The sequence below is a fragment of the Topomyia yanbarensis genome, chromosome 3, assembly GCF_030247195.1.
Source record: "Topomyia yanbarensis strain Yona2022 chromosome 3, ASM3024719v1, whole genome shotgun sequence".
Lineage (NCBI taxonomy): Eukaryota > Metazoa > Arthropoda > Insecta > Diptera > Culicidae > Topomyia > Topomyia yanbarensis.
Genome location: NC_080672.1, coordinates 146,156,285 through 146,173,685, shown reverse-complemented (window position 1 = coordinate 146,173,685; position 17,401 = coordinate 146,156,285). Strand labels below are relative to the sequence as shown.

General features: G+C 37.8%; 1 protein-coding gene across 1 annotated transcript in view; it reads right to left on the bottom strand.

Moving 5' to 3' along the window:
* LOC131694027 (protein patched) overlaps positions 1–17,401 on the bottom strand; it is a 108,947-nt gene that overhangs the window by 89,128 nt on the left and 2,418 nt on the right. The window lies entirely within an intron of this gene.

The window sequence follows — 17,401 nt, the reverse complement described above, 5'->3', positions numbered from 1 at the left end:
TGAATATACTAACGAACGGGATCTCCAGGAAAATTTCGCTGAGCCCGGTGAATCGAACTTAATGCGCAAAATTTAGCCATTTGAAGGAGATACAAGCAGAATTTTAAGAATATGAGCATCGCGGTTATGTCCCGGACATTACCCGCCCCTAGTTTTTCGCTAAGCGTGTTCATTTCTGTACGGAAAAGATTCCGATGGTTGTTTCGAGAGATTTTAACATTGATAGTTCAAAGCAAGAAAATATGAAATTTGTTCATTTCATGAATGAATGTCTCAACGAGCTTAGAATCCAGCGCATCCCCGATCAACGCAGACGCCAACAACAAAGGTTCTTTTCAGAACCACCATAATTATTATAAAGAATAACTTGAAACATTCCCACATATTTCATTGAGTATCATTCGATTTGAATTACAAGTCAAACGAGTAGTCACGACACTCCGGTTATGTCCTAGACATTACCCACCCATCTTTTTTTTTACATTAAATATTTTATTGTTTCTTTTGTATTTTACATTTCTGTTATAATTTACATTTTAAGTGACGCAATTTTTATAAAAATTTTCATCTTTGTTTTGTGTAGCAATAATATTCAGTTTTTCGCATAGCCAAGTTGTTCCTTTGTAACAGTAGTTGTTTACTGATAACCTTAACCTAATCCTTAACCTAAACTAACCTATAAGATTTTGTATCAGAAGGTGCTCTGAGTTGATGCAGCTATTTCTGAACTTTGCACAAGAGTCGACTATTTTTTCTTCGATGGTTTTTTCATCAGCAGATCTATGCACTTCAGTTGTCCTTGTGTCCCATGGCAAATCAAGGATCATCTTCAAGCATTTGTTTTGGACAACCTGTAATTTCAGCTTGTGGGTTTTAGCGCAGGTGGCCCAGATGGGCATGCCATAGTGCATGACCGGTGCAATTATTTGCTTATATATAGCAAGTTTGTTTTTCCGATTCATTTTGGATCGTTTGTTCATAAGAGGGTATAATTTTTTTATTAGGAGATTGCATTTGTTTCTCACTTTTTCAATGTGTTTACTGAATAACAGCTTTGGATCAATGGTCAGTCCCAAGTAGACGGCCTCTTCTAACCACTCCACGGTAGAGCCATTGATTACTATTTTGCAATCGACTGGTGGTTTTAGCCTTGGAGACAAGCTATATGGGAGAAGCATAGCTTGCGTTTTGGAGTAGTTTAGCTTTATCTTCCACGTGGTCATGTAGGTACAGATGCTATTGATACAGTCTTGCAGCTTTTTGGTAACATGGCGGGTTACTCTCCCTTTGCAGAGGACGGCCGTGTCGTCCGCAAAGAGTGATAGGAAGCAACCGTCAGGCAGTTCGGGAATGTCGGCGGTATATATACTGTAAAGCACGGGACCAAGCAAGCTGCCCTGCGGAACACCTGCTGGGATTTGGAAGTTATCCGAGAGAGCACCATTCAATGCAACCCGGAATGAGCGATTTGATAGGTTGTTCTGAATGATTTTGATTAAATATACCGGAAAGTTGTATCTGTACAGTTTGTAAATCAGGCCATCATGCCAGACATTGTCGAAGGCCTTCTCAATGTCTAGCAGGGCCATTGCGGTTGATTTTGCCACGGCCTTGTTCCTGCGCACTATCTGCATGACTCTGTACAGCTGATGCGTCGTCGAATGACCAACTCGGAAGCCGAACTGAACAGGAGGGATTATTCTATTGTTGTTCACGTGCTCAAGGACTCTGTCTAGTATCATTTTTTCAAAAAGCTTGCTAATCGACGACAATAAGCTGATTGGACGGTAACTAGTAGGACTTGTAGGATCTTTACCCGATTTCGGCAGTGGGATGACCTTTGCCAATTTCCAGCTTGACGGAAAGTACAGTAGATCAAGACATCTGATCGTGAACAACAGCATGCTGAGTTTTTATACCTGACTACAGCACAATGTAAGCTCGTCCTTTTTTGTGTTGTCCTCAATATGTGTTCTTCGTAGCTCCACCTCTTTGTTGGTCGACCACATATTTTTGATAAAGAACAAAATTGAAATTGTGTTTCCAATACGGAGGTTATCGAACACTCAGGATAAAAAGAGTAATGTAATACGGCACTTTGGTAAAATGTTTGAGAATTGAAACCGTTTTTGAATGCGCCTAGTAAACACGAAACTGTAAACAAACAAACAAATGATAACTTTTTATTTTGTGTCATTCTACGTGAAAACTACGATATTGTTCACAAGTAGCTCACTTGCCATCGAACGCTCTTGGCAAGCTACTTTCGGATGCTTGTAATAACAAAATTTCAATTCGATTCTTTGTTGATAAATGGCCCGTACCAAACATACCGCTCGTAAGTCCACCGGAGGAAAGCCTCCCCGCAAGCAGTAAGCAACGAAGGCCGCGTAAAAGTGCCCCAGTCACGGTTGGCGTTAGGAAGCCTCATCACTACTGAACAGAAACTGTCGCCCTGCGAGAAATTCACAGCTATCAGCAATCGAGCAGGCCTAAATTGTGACCCAATATAAACCACAAACCAACAAGTTCTTTTCAGGACCAGCCAATTATATTCCAGTAAGATATAAATGAAATTTTCGTTTTCCATTGCCTTACAACCTCTTTCCTCCCGGCTTGAATTACTATCAATCTTGATGATGCTGTGCGGCGGGGGCACAGGCAGTTTCCATTATAGTGGAAAATTTAGGCTTGCGCGTTTTTCCCAAAAGTTTTTTAGCTGTGCTGTTTTCAAGAAGTTGTAGTTGAATTCAAAATAAAATAGTTTACTTCTATTGTCAGAGGTGGACCTTCCAACGAAAACTAGTCTGGCTCGCTTGGAATCGAATTGTACGGACCAACCACTGCTTTCACAAAATCCGTTATTTCAGTAATTGTACATTCTACAGAATTAGTCACAACTATTTCCAATCAGCGCAAAAATCGAAGGTTTTCATTCAATACAACAGCAGATTTTCACGTTTGAAAAAACAGGCAGCATTCTGGCCGAAAATTTTGAAACGGAGCACCTATAGAAACGTTAGAAAACGTTCGAATTTTGTAAATTGAATCATTACACTAAAATGTCTATAAATCACAAATAACTTTTGATTTTGTGCCATTCTCGTGAAAGCGACGGTATTGTTCACAAGTGGCTCACTTACCATCCAACGCTCTTGACAAGCTGATGCTTGTAATAACAAAACTTCAATTTCATTCTTTGTCGATAAATTGATGGCCCTGAAAAGGGCCTTTTCTTTGGGCAGTGTTCAAAATTTACTTGGTGCTGGTGTATATGGTAACAGTTTTGGTGCCATCGAAGACGGCGTGCTTGGCCAACTCTTCTGACAGCAGCACGCGGACTGCGGTTTGAATTTTGCGGGAGATGCTGCAAACGAACTGCTGTATGCTGATGCTGGAAACGAACTGATCGTGAGCAACAGCATGCTGAGTTTTTATACCTGACTACAGCACAATGTAAGCTCGACCTTTTTTGTGTTGTCCTCAATATGTGTTCGTCGTAGCTCCACCCCTTTGTTGGTCGACGACATATTTTTGATAAAGAACAAAATTGAAATTGTGTTTCCACTACGGAGATTATCGAACACTCAGGGTAAAGAGAGTAATGTAATACGGCACCTTGGTAAAATGTTTGAGAATTGGAACCTTTTTTGAATGCGCCTAGTAAAAATGTTTTCCACTTCACTCCAGTTTGTTTCTGACCATATTTGCAATTTACGTACTGAAATAAATCATAATTTAGGGTTTAACCCAAATTGCTCTCCAGGGAGAAACAGTCCATGAAACAGAAAATGCAAACTTATTCTTTGAAATGGTTTTGGTGGCCCTGAAAAGGGCCTTTTTTATAATGATACAATTGAGTTCTACCTTTTCAACTACCAAATCCATACAAAGTGCGTCCCTGCCGCTTCAGAGTATAGACGACATTCATTGCGGTTTTGCGCTTGACGTGTTCAGTGTAGGTCAAGGCATCTCGGATGACATTTTTCTGCACACCATCAGCATTCGTAGATTAAATTGGAGATGCATTTTACACCACCACGACGAGCCAGACGCCGAATTTGGTGATTCCCTGGATTTTATCACGAAGAACCTTGCGATGACGCTTGGTACGGGAACGCAAATATGATACCGCTCATTGTACCGTCCGGACAAGCATGTTGCTCGTGTGGTAAGCGAGCACCCACTGATACAAAACAAGCTCGCGTGTCCTGTATATATAACATTCCCGTATGTAATGAAACGCTTACATGCTCCTTTTTGACGGCTCTGCGTGGGATATGCTGGCAAATTGCGCGTTTTCCTCGCTGTTTCCGAAGGATTTTCTGAAAATCCTTGTTTTGGTTTATTTATAGTAGTCGCAGTAATTCCGAAATTTAATACGAAATACGTGCACAAATTTCCGATCAGATAGTGCAAAAATATTGCGATTTCGTCCAATAGAACGGAAGATATTCGCATTTCAAACCTGGGAAAATTTCTCAACTGAAATTTTTGAAACGGGACCCCATATTGAAACGTTAGAAGTATTCTACTTCAAAAGATGGGTGGGTAATGTCTAGGACATAACCGGAGTGTCGTGACTACTCGTTTGACTTGTAATTCAAATCGAATGATACTCAATGAAATATGTGGGAATGTTTCAAGTTATTCTTTATAATAATTATGGTGGTTCTGAAAAGAACCTTTGTTGTTGGCGTCTGCGTTGATCGGGGATGCGCTGGATTCTAAGCTCGTTGAGACATTCATTCATGAAATGAACAAATTTCATATTTTCTTGCTTTGAACTATCAATGTTAAAATCTCTCGAAACAACCATCGGAATCTTTTCCGTACAGAAATGAACACGCTTAGCGAAAAACTAGGGGCGGGTAATGTCCGGGACATAACCGCGATGCTCATATTCTTAAAATTCTGCTTGTATCTCCTTCAAATGGCTAAATTTTGCGCATTAAGTTCGATTCACCGGGCTCAGCGAAATTTTCCTGGAGATCCCGTTCGTTAGTATATTCAGCAAAACAATTTTATTACCGAGTTCTCCGCGTTGAATACAGGTCAATAATTTCATATAATGATTTCAACATGCAGACAATGTACATGTATGACAGGTGGGAGTGTTCTGAAGTGGTTTTAGTGGAGGTAACAACATAAAATCATGTATTGGACATTTTACAATGATTCTCCTTAACCCTGCAAAACCACGTGGTTGGCAGCAGAGGGTTAAGTTGTTTGGAAGAGATGACAGTTAATATATGATAACTAAAAATATAAAATTGTTCTATAAATTGCAAAGTTATTGCCGCGTTGACCTGAAAATTTGTCATTTCATTCATAAAGGAACAATCATTGAAATTATGTCAATTTATGCTTTGCAAGATTTGAAATAACTTCGAAGTGTGGTCACGACACCCCTGTTATGTCATATACATTACCAACCCATCTTTTTCCATTTTGCCTTTGTCCTAATAAGGACGGTTTGTGGATAACTATGTTGATACAAGACGGGAATCTTTTAAAACAATTCAAACCTTGCAGACGATTGTTTTTACTGCGTACATCCATACGATCTTTCCCCTTTCGCAGCTCACGCCGAATGAGCACACTTTTCATCAAGCTGTTCCTATTTATTGACTTTACAATGCAGATGGAAGGATGTCCTTTTGTTCGATAAATGAAAATATTTTCATCATTCGTTTTGGTGTAGCTTTCGCTTAGTGGCAGAGTTGCCACATTCACTGATTTTCTTGGAAGGATTTGCAAAAACCTTCGGGTTTGTAGATTGGAAAAACATTTTCTTATGATTCACTGGTAAAAGTACAGAATTACCAAGTGCAAACTTAATACTAGTTAATAAAAGAAACTTTCTAATTAAATTCTTTTTCCATTTTGCCTTCGTCCTAATAAGGACGGTTTGTGGATAACTATGTTGATACAAGACGGGAATCTTTTAAAACAATTCAAACCTTGCAGACGATTGTTTTTACTGCGTACATCCATACGATCTTTCCCCTTTCGCAGCTCACGCCGAATGAGCACACTTTTCATCAAGCTGTTCCTATTTATTGACTTTACAATGCAGATGGAAGGACGTCCTTTTGTTCGATAAATGAAAATATTTTCATCATTCGTTTTGGTGTAGCTTTCGCTTAGTGGCAGAGTTGCCACATTCACTGATTTTCTTGGAAGGATTTGCAAAAACCTTCGGGTTTGTAGATTGGAAAAACATTTTCTTATGATTCACTGGTAAAAGTACAGAATTACCAAGCGCAAACTTAATACTAGTTAATAAAAGAAACTTTCTAATTAAATTCTTTTTCCATTTTGCCTTTGTCCTAATAAGGACGGTTTGTGGATAACTATGTTGATTCAAGACGGGAATCTTTTAAAACAATTCAAACCTTGCCGACGATTGTTTTTACTGCGTACATCCGTACGATCTTTCCCCTTTCGCAGCTCACACCGAATGAGCACGGTTTTCATCATGGTGTTCCTTTTTATTGACTTTACAATGCAGATGGAAGGACGTCCTTTTGTTCGATAAATGAAAATATTTTCATCATTCGTTTTGGTGTAGCTTTCGCTTAGTTGCCACATTCACTGATTTTCTTGGAAGGATTTGCAAAAACCTTCGGGTTTGTAGATTGGAAAAACATTTTCTTATGATTCACTGGTAAAAGTACAGAATTACCAAGCGCAAACTTAATACTAGTTAATAAAAGAAACTTTCTAATTAAATTCTTTTTCCATTTTGCATTCGTCCTAATAAGGACGGTTTGTGGATAACTATGTTGATACAAGACGGGAATCTTTTAAAACAATTCAAACCTTGCCGACGATTGTTTTTACTGCGTACATCCATACGATTTTTCCCCTTTCGCAGCTCACACCGAATGAGTACGCTTTGCAGTCTTCGATGTTTTGGTGGCATTTTTAGTGGCAGTTACTACCGCTTTTTCAGTGACTGCGTTTCTTAGCCTTTGGCTTTTTGGCCTTCTCACCGCCACCACCTCCACCAACGTTTTTCTGCTTCTCTCCGATGGTAGCTGATTTGATTGGTCGTCCGATGCAGCTTCTCACGACCACGCACGTCTGTTATGCACTGCGTCTTACACACGTCTGGTTTTGAGAAAAACTGCGACACCCCTATTTATAGGTTTTATCATTAATGTTGATTCTCATTTAAAGTAGTTTTTGAACTATTTAAACAAATTTTATATAGCAAACAACGTATCGGTAGCAAGCGTTGAACGTTTTCCTTCCGATTTATGAAACAAGATTGGCAATCCGTTTAGTAGAAGAAAAGTTATTAACGTTCAAAATGTACGTAACGCTTTCGCTAATATGCACTACTATCGCTTTCTCGCTCGTTCTCGTGGCGTGCATGAGCCTTTCCTTTCCGTCCGACTTCTAATGGCTTAACCAAAATTAATATCCCGGCTTTCCCCCACCAACTGCTCTCGTCAAGCAACCCAATACGAATAATCATAGGAACAAACATGTAGTGGACCTTTATATAAACTTTTCATTATTTTATTGTTCATTTGCTGCACCATTTTGACGGCTCTGTGCGGGATGGGCTGAAAATTTTCACTTTTCCGAGACGTTTTCGAAAGATTTTTCAAAACACTATTTTTCCGTTGATAATGAATATCCTACATATTCCAAAATTTAATACAACATTGGTACAAATATTTTCGACAAAATGCCGAAGAAATTGATTAAATCCATTCAGTACAACAAAAGATATAAGCGTTCAAAATCTTACATCATTTTTCTTCCGAAATTTTGAATAGGGGCCCCTATATTGAAAGGTAAGTCGTTAGTCACGACAAAAAAAATGTTCACGATCAGTTCGTTTGCAGCATCTCCCGCAAAATTCAAACCGCAGTCCGTTTGCTGCTGTCAGAAGAGTTGGCCAAGCACGCCGTCTTCGATGGCACCAAAACTGTTACCATATACACCAGCACCAAGTAAATTTCGAACACTGCCCAAAGAAAAGGCCCTTTTCAGGGCCATCAATTTATCGACAAAGAATCGAATTGAAATTTTATTACAAGCATCAGAAAGTGGCTTGCCAAGAGCGTTGGATGGTAAGTGAGCCACTTGTGAACAATATCGTCGCTTTCAAGTAGAATGGCACAAAATAAAAAAGTTATTTGTGTGATTTGTAGACAGGTTAGTGTAATGATTCAATTTACAAAAATGTAGAATGTTCAATTACTGAAAATAACAGATTTTGTGAAAGCAGTGGTTGGTCCATACAATTCGATTCCAAGCGAGCCAGACTAGTTTTCGTTGGAAGGTCCATCTCTGACAATAGAAATAAACTATTTTATTTTGAATTCAACTACAACTTCTTTGAAAACAGCACAGCTAAAAAACTTTTGGGAAAAACGAGCAAACCTAAATTTTCCACCATAATAAAAACTAGTGCCCCTGCCGCACAGCATCATCAAGATTGATAGTTATTCAAGCCGGGAGGAAAGGGAGATGGAGGTTGTAAGGCAATGGAAAATTTCATTTATATTAATAATACTTTATAATTGGCTGGTTCTGAAAACAACTTGTTGGTTTGTGGTTTATTTTGGGTCACAATTTAGGCCCGCTCGATTTCTGATAGCTGTGAATTTTTCGCAGGGCGACTGTTTCTGTTCGGTAGCGATGAGGCTCTTAACGCCAACCGTGACTGGGGCACTTTTACACGGCCTTTGTTGCCAACCAGCCCCCTGTCAAGGACGACGTCTCTGTACAGCCAGCATCACTGCCATGAAAGGCAAAACATTGATTTTGAACCGAATGATTAGAAGCTGTATTTAGTTACAAAATGTCGATTAAATTAAATTATTAAATCATCCCACAAGATGCAAAACGTCGTGTGGAATGCTTGAATATCGAGCATAGTGCCGAACATAATTCTTTGTTTGGGGCTTTATAGCTATAACGCCCCATATATGTCGGTCGCTGTCAAACTCCATATGATGGTATAGGGTTGCCAGGGGGTTGTTGCCAATTGCTTGCGGGGAGCCTTTCCTCCGGTGGACTTACGAGCGGTTTGTTTGGTACAGGCCATGTAGCGAAAAATGCTGATCTGCTACTTCTCTGATGCTGGTAGTAGGACAACGGTCAAACGTTCGTTTGCGTGCCTTCATTCATAAAAGTTCAACAATATTTTCAAAGAATGTTGCAAATTGTCAACTTGATAATTCCAAAAATACTCCAAATAAACTATGAATGTGCTAAAGTCGACAAAATCGCATAGAAATTGCTTATTCCAGAGCAGAATTTACCGGTCTAAAGTGTATTCTACTTCACTCCGGTTATGTCTCTAACATTACCCACCCATCTTTTTTGCTATGCTTCACAAAATTTTTATGATAATAAATTCCTGTACTCGTGGAATTTTTTGCAAACCACTGTTTGATGTTTATGAAGATTATTTCCAATAAAGTGCAAAAAAAATGTTATTAAAGATGATAGCTTTTCCGAGCATTGTCAGTTGAACCTTAAAGTTATAGGGAAAAAATAACAAGAATACAATTGTGTAGGAGTATCATTTGAAGGTATAAACTGAGTGTTAATAAGTGACTACCCATAAAATATAACATGCTAAAGCAAATAAATATAATTCTCTATTTGTAAAATAGTCTAAAAATTGTTCCTCAAGTTTTTTGAGAAATTTAAAATTAGGACCTTCGACTTTCAATGATACCATACCTCATTAATTAAACAGACCGAATAAAAAAGAGACGCAGAAGGAAAGGTAATAAGATAAGACATGACATACATGTTTTAACTGAAGAAAACATCATTTCGATATGAAAAATTCATTGAAACACGTAAAGGGATTTTTGTAAATAAATCTATTTCGCTAATTATTTTACTTCAGAGAGAAATGTCACTAGAACTAGATGCTAACCCACATCATTACCCTTTGTATTACAGATTGTACAAGTTTCTTGAAATTAGAGCAAATAAAGAGAAATCATTTAAACAGCATATCGTTTGCAAAACCTTATCGCCCACATGGCAAGTTAATGTGGATTTAAACAATTAATTGGGGCGTACCAGGGGAGTTTAGAAAAATGTACAAAAACCAACAATTCAAATAAGTAAATGTGGCTTATTCCAGGCGAAATATTCAAAATAAGAGACAAACTTGAAATCGACCTTCACGGATTTGAACAAATTTTGTATGAATTGTACATGTAGAGCCAATATACAAAAACACAAATTTTTGTGTCAATTGACCACCCACTCGGGCCATTGGCCACCCCCATTTTGATGAAACCTTTGAATTTCTTTTGATTTTATTACCGGTTCTAATAACTCTAGAATAAAACCGTAAGATGTTATATTGAAATTGTTGAATGAGTCTAGAAAAATATTAGTTTTTGAAAAAAATTGGTTTAGCCGCTGCCAACTGTGTTATTTTTTCAGTTAAAAATTTAAAGTTCATTTTTCTCGCAGTACTGTTTCAATTTCGAAAATTCTAATGTCATTTTGTTCGTCAGACGTTTTTACACTTATAATCTCAATATAATTATAATTTGGGCGAATACCAAGTTACACCGTTTTGAAGTGAAAAACTCTCATTTTCAATATAAAATTCCATTTTTTGAGGGCCAATATTGAGAAAAAACTAGGAGTGGGTAATGCCAGGGACGTAACCGCGGTGTTGACGTAGGACTAAACTTGGGCATATCATATGACATTCATGGATAATTTGAGCCAATGCACTTTTTGAATGAATGTTTACTGGAAATTTCATGTCGAATGAGATTGCCACATTCACTGATTTTCTAGGACTTGCAAAAACCTTCGGGTTTGTAGATTAATTTGATAAACATTTGCTTATATGAATCACTGGTAAATGTATACAAGAATTGACAGGCGCAAACTCAATTCAAGTTATTAAATGGAACTTTCTAATTCAATTCTTTCTCCTTTATGTTTTCATCCTAAAAAGAACGGTTTGTAGATAACTATGTTTGGTGATACCAGACGAGAATCCTTGCTAACGATTCGAACCTTGCCCGAATTCGCTTCTACTGCGTACATACACGAACATTCCCCTTTCGCAGCTCACATCGAATGAGCATTGTATGTCGGAATGCGATCTCTTTTATAAACTTCTTAGTGCAGATGGTAGTCCATCCCTTTGTGCGACAAATGAAAATATTTTCATCATTCGTTTTGGCGTGGCATTCGCTTAGTAGCAGGGTTGCCACATTCACTAATGTTCTAGAAAGATTTGCATTGTAGATTAATTCGATAAACATTGGTTTATATGTGTCATTGATAAAGTACAGCAGACTTGACAGGCGCAAACTCAATGCAAGTTATTAAATGGAACTTTCTAATTCAATTCTTTCTCCTTTATGTTTTCATCCTAAAAAGAACGGTTTGTAGATAACTATGTTTGGTGATACCAGACGAGAATCCTTGCTAACGATTCGAACCTTGCCCGAATTCGCTTCTACTGCGTACATACACGAACATTCCCCTTTCGCAGCTCACATCGAATGAGCATTGTATGTCGGAATGCGATCTCTTTTATAAACTTCTTAGTGCAGATGGTAGTCCATCCCTTTGTGCGACAAATGAAAATATTTTCATCATTCGTTTTGGCGTGGCATTCGCTTAGTAGCAGGGTTGCCACATTCACTAATGTTCTAGAAAGATTTGCATTGTAGATTAATTCGATAAACATTGGTTTATATGTGTCATTGATAAAGTACAGCAGACTTGACAGGCGCAAACTCAATGCAAGTTATTAAATGGAACTTTCTAATTCAATTCTTTCTCCATTATGTTTTCATCCTAAAAAGAACGGTTTGTAGATAACTATGTTTGGTGATACCAGACGAGAATCCTTGCTAACGATTCGAACCTTGCCCGAATTCGCTTCTGCTGCGTACATACACGAACATTCCCCTTTCGCAGCTCACATCGAATGAGCATTGTATGTCGGAATGCGATCTCTTTTATAAACTTCTTAGTGCAGATGGTAGTCCATCCCTTTGTGCGACAAATGAAAATATTTTCATCATTCTTTTTGGCGTGGCATTCGCTTAGTAGCAGGGTTTCCACATTCACTAATGTTCTAGAAAGATTTGCAAAAACCACCATTCAAAGCACGGCTAATTAATGCTTTTACAAAATCATTTCTATCAAAATTTACGGTAAAATCTACGGAATCTACTACACAATTGTTTTAATTATTTCCCAACACATCGCGCAAAAATCTGTTCCGTACAGCACAGCGCAAATAATTGACGTTGGAAAACAAATCGGCAACTTCAGCTGCCAAACACTTAGAAACGATCGAAGCATTTTTCCGTTAATATCACTTTTCTGACTCAAATTGTTGTAGGTATTTTATTGCTTCCGTCCAATTGGTCAGTTTATTGGTTTTATCGCACATTTTTCGGATATTATTATAGAAAATAACTAACCCGATAAGAGGGAAGTTATTTTCCAAAGCACGAAATGGAAATTTCAATTGTAATTCTTCTGAGAACGATTTTGTGGTCCTAATAAGGACCGTTTGTTGTGAATATCATTTCGCCGTTTCCCGCTCGGCATGATGATTATTCGCTTGGCATGGATAGCGCACAGATTGGTATTTTCCAACAAACTAACCAGGCAGGCCTCGCTGGCTTCTTAAAGGGCCATTACGGCTGAGCTCCGGAAGAGTAGGTTTTGAAATTCTGTGCAATCTCACGGACCAGGCACTGGAAGAGCAGCTTGCGAATTAGTAACTCTGTCCACTTCTGAGAGCAATGAATTTCACGCAGGGCGACGACTGTTCTTGGTTGGCAGCGATAAGGCAGTAGCTATGATTTGGTTGGTGGTCAAAATGCAGCTTCTCGTTGAGCAGCACACGTACGTGTGTTCTGCTCTGTGGCTTACACACGTCTGGCTTTAAGAAAAACTGTGACACCCATATTTATAGGTTTTAGCATTAATGTTGATTCGCATTAAAAGTAGTTTTTGAACTTTTTAAACAAGTTTTACATAGCAAACAAGGTATCAATAGCAAGCGTTGAACGTTTTCCTTTCGATTTATGAAACAAAATTAGTAATTCCTTTAGTAGGAGAAAAGTTATTAGAGTTCAAAGTGTACGTAACGCATCCGTTTTGAAAATTTTGAAATGACACCCAGTATAGTAAAGAAAGACGTAAGTCCTACGTCAAAAAATCAAATGGTCATAAAAACCGACCCTGCTGTTAGGGGCAAACCAAAAACCTATTTTCTATAGTTCACGATAAATCCAGTACACTCATGGTTTTTTGTCGTTGTGCGCTTGAGATTTTATATGAGAAAGTGTTTTTTTTTGCTTCTCAGGACAGCATTAAATTATATTGAGGTTATTAGTTTTTTATGTAAAAATTTCCGAGGAACACAATGGCATTAGAATTCCTAAAATTAAAATTTATATATTGCGAGCAGCGTAGCCAACATTTTTTTAAAAAGACTGAAACCTTTCTTAAAAAAAACGGAAAAAACTGGATGCTCGAAAAAGAAACCTAATTTATCATTGTAATGTTTAAGTCAACGATTCAATGAACGTAATTTAAAGTAAACACGTATGTTCCTTTTACTGAACAACTGACTCAATGTTTGATATTGTTATCCAAATTAAAAAATATATTAAAGCATTCGAATTTGATTGTAATTGTTATAGTTACATTCGAATTTTATTGCTTTGAAGGTCTAAACCTACACATGCGCAAAATCCTAAGTTTGAAATTATTTTCGTAAATTCGAGGACGCGCTTAATCCGTTCTCATAATAAAGAATAAAATTTTAGCGCAAAAGAAATCGGCCTACCTCTAGAGCAACTACCTGAGTATTCAACAAATGTTCATCAAAATATTTGACTCAATGTACTGCTCTTATGTTTGAGTAAAATTCATTTGAAATTGAATGAAAATGTACATTCCCGAACCGTTTTGCTCACAAGTGGGTATAAGAAGAGTTCAGGTGGGTGTTACGGTGGATTAAAAGCTTTTTCTAGAGTACTCGCCATCTTCCCATCGCTCGCTTGAAAATTGGATGAATCAAGTTACAATTTTGTGAATAAAACTAAATAAATGAATATTAAAAAGACTGGATAAAACTGGGTCAAATTTAAAAAAAAACTGGAAGGTTTCTCGGATTGTCTGTTTGACTGGATGTTGTATAAAAAAACTTTTCTCAATGTTGGCCCCAAAAAACTGGATGTTGTATAAAAAAACTGGAAGGTTGGCATCGCTGATTGCGAGAAAAATGAACTTTAAAGTTTTACCATTGACCGATTAATTCTTTCACATCTACCTAAAAGTGCGATTAGCTTAGGTACGTTCGAATAGCTCCGGGTTCCCCTATTGCATTCTAAAACCTCGACGATAAAGGAAACATCCAAAGGTCCAGAAATATGGCTCGCAAGGAAACGAGAGCAAAAGCTTACGGCACCCAACCGAAAGTAAGCAGTCACCATAGCATGGACGAAAACTACACCTCTTGAGTTGGCGGTCAAAGTGATCTTTACAGGTTTAATACTTTTGTGAAATACACAGTATTGGCGATACAGCTTCAATATGTCAAGCACAATTGCAATGCACATCGTCAATCCAACTTTTTTCCAGCACACGTTCAATATTTTTGTCAATACTCTCTAGTATTGACAAAATATAAAACGTGTAAGGGTCGCTTTAGAAGTCAGTAAGGGACGCACAGAACGTAACCTCTATTAGGAAATGAATTTCCGCGCGTGATGCACCACTACAATGCCATTCTATTGTTAATATTTTTTTAAATAAATTGGAAAAACTGAGTAAGGTTAAACGCAATGAGCCGAGTTGAATAAATAAATTGACAGTAAGTTAGTACAGCGTATATTTTCTTGTGTTTCAAAGGATGGGAAAAGGTTTGTTCCAGTAGCCGGGTTTAACTGAAAATACTCCTGGAGAAAACTGGAAGAATGTTATTCCTGCATTTACTTCTTCTCTCTTATTTGGCTCCGGCACCAACCCGAAGTAACCAGGAGGGAGTTTTTTTTTTGCTAGAAGCAAGAAGTACTAGAACAAATCCATTTATGTTTTATCGTTGCTACGCAACCTCATCATGTTCATTTATTCTGGGTGGTCTCGAATTTTGTGAAATCTTTATTATGAGTCGATGCTTTCGCAAAAAAAACACATCCAATCGCATTGTCCCAAGCCTGGTAGGAAACCACAATAGGGCACATATTGCCGTCTGTTTGTTTTGTTCCACACTTGCTTGATTACGTGACTTTTCCCCGAATATCATGCTTGGTCGATGCGATTCGAGAACTGCAAACTACACGGTTTGAATTCATACTCTGAAACACTGCCGGGGGTTGTCGGGATGAGAGTGGAATCTTTTTTGTGCCATGCCCACCCTAGCGCATTCGGTCTCTGTTTCTGTCACTCCATTCGCTGCTGATGGAACCCCTCTTACCGAGGACTCCGAAGGGAAGAAACGGAAAGCTATATAGAAAGCAGCTCCGTGTAAAGCAAAAAGTGAAGAAAAATTAAAATAAAGCAAATGCCATTCGCTGTGTGTGGCATTCACTATTGCGCGCTGATCGTTTTGCTTTTCTGCAAATAGGTCAAGAGTCTTTCTATCGCTCTGGGCGGTCGTCCTAGTCAGCCCTGCACTCCCCGTCGTTCACTGATGGGCCTTTTGGCTTGATTGGAGATTTTTCGACTACCCTTGCCGATCCTCAGTAGGACTTTTTGTTGCTGTTTTTTAACACGAAATGGCTTTTTCAGTTGGCCATTATAAAAACAAAGTATGTACTGTGAATAATTTAAACATTCTCTATACGTGTTACGAGCATAGTAGTTTTGAATGGTCTTAGTAAGGTTCAGTATTATTTCAAGATTATAGTTAATGGTAACTTTAGAACCAAAATTCTTACCCTTGGCTAGGAAAGATGTCCCTTAATTGGCCACCTATTTGTCCTAGTCATTTTAACAAACTTGTTAAATAGAAGAGTGTTGGCTATCTCTGTTCAAAGTACTGGTTCAATTGATATATGCAATATACGAATCTCCCACGTACCCTGGTTGTTACAAATATTTCTTTTTCTATTTAGAAAACAAATACAACAAAGGATCGATTTCATCGGCCCCCGCTTTTGTCTATCCCCGATTTTGTCAGCCTCACATCAAAACCCGTTTGATGGTCTCTAGCAGACGAATCATGCAAATTTGAGTAAATCCTTTCTTGAGCATATTTTCTTATCTAATAAATGCAAAACATACGTAAATAAAACTATCATTTTTTCAATTTTGCACTGAAAAATCCTCTTAACCCATTCGGAGGTCGCATAAATAGCTCGCTACTAATAATAAGAAAGGTTATGTCTAGGGACAAATGAAGAACATTTTAACAGCTTCAATTTATTAAAAGTAAAAATTAAAAATATGTCCAGATGTTGTCAGTGCCCCCATAAACTACACCATGGGGCTGCTATAATAGTGCCATCATTGTATGTTCATACCGATTTGAGTGCAATCCATTGATTGTAGGCCAAATTAATCACTGAAATCGAATTCAAACTAATGTGATGAATGATGTTTTACCAAACTATTATGTATTTTGTGTGCATATTTTCAAAAATCCGACCAACAAAGCAGCCTGCACCCTAACGCAGGTTAGTTCACCAGAAAATATTAATACTAACAGTGGTTAAGGGTTACTGCGAAACGTTCCGAGCATCATAGCATAATGCTATCCGAATCAGATAAAGACATAGAACATCACGCAGAAGACCTGACAGTCACGAAAATCACCCTGACAAGATTTCGATCCTGTATTAATAAACTCTTGTACTCTCACATGTAAATTTTTCAGCCCTGGCCACCTAAGCTGAAAAAATACTTTTTTGCAATTTTAACTACAATGTTCGTTTATCACTGGACAGTTTGAGTTAGAAATGAGTATACAATACAACTTAGATAAAACACGAAAGTTTTATTGTATATTTGATTAGCGCCTTATCACGCCGTTTACCTATTCAAAAAATATTGTATTATTATTCTCGCTAATCATAATAGTTCCATACAATTTCACCAGGAACTGTTAAAACGCCTACAAAGACCTTACTTTGAGAAAGTCCAAAGCGTACTTCTTGTTTAATTACGGCGTAATATGTACTTTACATGAGTTCACGAATAAACTGGGTTTGACGTTCATTCGATTATTCTACGTTTTCATGATTACCCCTGCTGGCATCCATGTTTAAAAGTGGTGACTGCTGAGAAATAGTGCAAAAAACGACGAAAAGAAAGTGAAGATCTTTTTCTTGGATAAGTTACACAAAATCAAGAATTTTCAAAACAAATCATGCTTTTGGCAAGATTATTCAGGCTTGCTGTATCTACAGCC